This window comes from Heteronotia binoei, chromosome 7 (assembly GCF_032191835.1).
Source record: "Heteronotia binoei isolate CCM8104 ecotype False Entrance Well chromosome 7, APGP_CSIRO_Hbin_v1, whole genome shotgun sequence".
Taxonomy (NCBI): Eukaryota; Metazoa; Chordata; class Lepidosauria; order Squamata; family Gekkonidae; genus Heteronotia; species Heteronotia binoei.
Window position 1 is genome coordinate 64,964,892 of NC_083229.1, and position 4,473 is coordinate 64,969,364.

Consider the following 4,473-nt stretch of genomic DNA (forward strand, 5'->3'; position numbering starts at 1 on the left):
TCCAACACGCTGTGTCACACAGTGGCCAATATATGTGTGTGTCTGTATACATACACATACACACACATACATACACACACACAAACATATATACTGTGGCTAATAGCCACTGATGGACCTCTGCTCCATATTTTTATCCAGTCCCCTCTTGAAGCTGGCTATGCTTGTAGCTGTCACCACCTCCTGTGGCAGTGAATTCCACGTTAATCACCCTTTGGGTGAAGAAGTACTTCCTTTTATCCATTTTAACCTGACTGCTCAGCAATTTCATTGAATGCCCACGAGTTCTTGTATTGTGAGAAAGGGAGAAAAGTGAACAGAAGACATAAATTTAGGGTTGCCAAGTCCAATTTAAGAAATATCTGGGGACTTTGGGGATGGAGCCAGGAGACATCAGGGGTGGAGCCAAGATCAAGGCTGTGACAAGCATAATTGAACTCCAAAGGGAGTTCTGGCCATCACATTTAAAGGGACAGCACACCTTTTCAATGCCTTCCTTCCATAGGAAATAATGAAGGATAGGGGCACCTTGTTTTGGGGATCATAGAATTGGACCCCCTGGTTCCATCGTTTTGAAACTTGGGGGATATTTTGGAGAGAGGCACTAGATGCTATACTGCAAATTTGGTGCCTCTACCTCAAAAAACAGCCCCCCCAGAGCCCGAGATACCCGCGGATCAATTCTCCATGATTTTCTATGGGAATAAACCTCCATAGGGAATAATAGAGTTCCCAGCAGACATGTCCCTCCCCTCCCCCTGATTTCTGACGACCCTGAAGCGGGGGGAGGGCCTCCAAACTGGGGGATCCCCTGCCCCCACCTGGGGATTTACAACCCTACATAAATTAAACTAGGGAAAAATGCTCCTTCTCTCCCTAATATATAACAGGCCCTGACCATACCATCCAGAACTGACTCACCAGTCTCCAAGACTCAAATCAAAACCAACTGACTGTCAGCTTCCCCTGACAACTTTTAACTGCCCGTTTCCCTCCAAAAACCTCTAATATAAAATCCCATTCCCACCCAGGAACTGGTCTATCTGCCTGCAGCATTCTGGGAGACCAGCCTGACAGACTTCCTGTCATTCTAGGAGGCCTCCTAAGAATTGCTGTTCCCAGACAGGAGGGGAGGGGGAAGGAGGAATAGACAAGGCCAAAGCCTTGCCTAGAGTTTAAGACTCCTCTAGCCAACTCCCAGACAAGCACAGGCCTAAAATGGTGTTTCTCCACAGGCCCACATCAGGGTTGAGGGTTTTTTCTAAGTCACACTGTGGTGTACAGAAGCAGACAAGTGCACATGCACCAAGTTCTATGGAAAGTGCTGAAGCACACGTCACAGCAGGATTGGGTGGGAAAGAACACACCAAAAATGGTGTGGAATGATCACACTGCTCATGCGTTTCCATGGCACACTTGGATGATCAGACGCCCTAAAAACCACTATAGAAGTGCTTCACTGCAGTAGCCACTAGAATTTGCCGGTGGCTGTTTAATCTATGTGATTGCCACTTAGCATGAGTTAGGGATGACTGGGGCACAAAAGCCAGATGGGCATGTTTAATTGTGCCCATTTGATCATAAGGGGAGGAGTGGCTATGCCAGGCCAAACTGCTCATGTGATTGCACCCATAATCTATTTTAAAAAGTCAGTGTGAGAAATTACAGTGCCTGCTTTTGCTGTTGTAGTGAAGCAAGTGAGAATTCTCTAATAAGAATATTTAGTATTTCTTTTGGACTTTCAATGTTCCAAATTTGTCATATAATTGCAGTCTTAATCCTTACAATAGCTCTGCAAACTAGACCAGCATTATTATTCCCATATAACAGATTGGGAGTGGAACGGAGAAAAAAAATGACTTGGGAAGACCACGTAAAAATTTGAGACACTGACTTTTTGGACCAAAGGATATAGTTTTAAAATGATAAAGTTTAAAATAATTCTTTCTAACATTTTTACAAGGTTATGGTAATAATCTTCTAAAAAACTAATTTATGGGATAGTCAAATATAGGCTCACTCACAACTTTAATGCTAGTAGTTCTTTTGGCTCAGAAAGCAGAATTTTTTCTCACAACACTCCACAGTTTAGAGGGAGTATTGCATGATAGGCAGTAGATGCTGATCTTGAATTCAGCTCCATATTTTTTTAAAAAAAAAATCCCACAAAGAATGGTAAAGAGAGAGTACCTTGGTTCAAGTTTGTGCCTGATGTGATAGTTCTGTGTTTGCAAGGAGATTTTAACACAGAGAAACAGTTAGGACTATAAGTGTTTGTTCACTATGAATTTGTTCAGCTCATTCTAACTGCTTCATCAGTCTACTCTGTTCCAAATAAGAGAAAGGAAAGAAAACAATTCTGTGTTATGGTTGACTGATAATATAAAAACATATTGTCTATTGCTGCAAAAAACTGGAGCACAAAAGCTGAAGAGGAACTCTGATCAGGCCAGGTAGCTTTATTGGCTAAGCTCCAAAAAACCTGTTGAAGTATACCCAAAGGCTTGTCCAAGCCAGTACAATTTATGAATTGCTTTCTTTGAACCATTGATCCTTCTGCCATACCACAAATTTCTTTCTATATTCTATTCAGTTTCAAAAGTCTTTTGCCACACAGCACTGGAAGGGGCTGTTCAAGAAGCACAAGTTCTACTCACTTTTTATGCTGGGCACTAGTCTAATGATTCTTTGTATTCTGATTAATAGTTATTCTACTCAGTAGAAAGACACATCAATAACCAAGGTCGTTTTCGCACTCACCTCCAGCCGGCGCGACCCCCCTCTTCACCGCGCAGGATCTGCGCTGATTTCGCACTAAATGCCGCGGAGCAGCCTTTTGCGCCGGAAACTCCCGTCGCAAAAGCCGCTCAAACGTAAATCGCCAAAAAGCAGTTTGGCGTTTGCGCGGCTTTTGCAACGGGAGTTTCCGGCGCAAAAGGCTGCTCTGCGGCATTTAGTGCGAAATCCGCGCAGATCCTGAGCAGTGAAGAGGGGGGTCGCGCCGGCTGGAGGTGAGTGCGAAAACGACCCAAGTGTCAGGTATTAAGCAGCAAGCTTCCTGAAGACTACAGATTTCTTCATTTTTCTTGTCTTGGATAATGTCGGCTCTATCTTATGAAAGTTTATGCCATAATAAGTGTGTTAATCTTTTAATTGCCATGAAACTCTTCATTTTTTCTGGCTATGGTAGATTAACAGTGCAGTCATAAACAGAATTATATCCTTTTAAGTCTATGGAAGTCAATAGGCTTAGTATAACCCTGATTAGGATAGCACCGTAAGTTCTCTGGAATATCTCACTTTTTTCCTCATATTATAAAAATAACCAGTAACAGGCCAATTGTTTGATAAAGGCAAGCAGTATTCAGGACAGCTTCTGAATTGATGAGCCTTGGTTTCCAATCTGCATTCTTAATTCAAAACTCAGTGTATAAGAAACTTTATAAAAACAACAAAGTGAGTGTAAAGATAAAATATATGCCTATCAAGTGCCTGTGGTTACAGTAGTTTACCTATGGGGAAAAAATGAGAAGCTGATGAAAACGAATTGGCCTTAACCTAAAATGTTTGCTTAAATAATTATGTTCTTAAAGCAGCACTCTGTAATCCACCCAGTGCTAAGTGTACATTTTACCTATAAAAGTCATAGCAAGGGGCAATAAATGGAGAGAACACTATTATCACTTTTCATTTCTGCAAAATGAGCTATCATTACAAAAAGGGCTCCAGCAGTTTTAGTGCTACATATTCAATATAGGCTTGCAGAGAACTTCAGTTTCCTTCCTGATGGGTAGTCAATCTTGTTCAGCAATGGATGGAAAATTTGAACTGTTCACCCTTTGTAATTCAGGTATTCATGGCATAATAAACTACCATGGAGAAATTTATTTTGCTGAATTCTTAAGGAGGGACTTATAAGTTCCATTTGATCAACATTTTAATAAAGCAATTTTGCTTCCTATATTCACCTTTCTGATAATCCTTTCTGATAATCCAAGGGAATTTTAAAAAATGGTATTGCAGTACTTTGGCTGGCGATTGTAGAACTGGAAGCAATGAAAAGGAAGCAACTGCCTCCTTAAAAACAGCAGGCCAATTATATAGATTTAAATCCAAAACAATTTAATAATTAAATAATAGCCCTCAGGCCATGGACTTAAAATGCCATGGCTTCATGCTGTGAAAATAGCCATTCTCATATATTGCTGCATATAAACTGCAAAAAGTCAATAAGGCTTGTTTCTTCTGAAGTGCCGAATTTCAGTTTTTTAAATGTGGGTATCAGCAGACCTGCTTGTAATAGGGCCCAATACCTCTATGCTAAGCCACTATCATGGTCTGTGAAGTTGTGCATTGGCCTCTAAACATGATTCTGTGTATTTATTTGTGTATGTATAAAGTGCATTCAAGTCACAACTGAGCTATGGCAATCCCAGCAAGGGGCTTTCAAGAGAAGCAGAGGTGGTTTGCCAT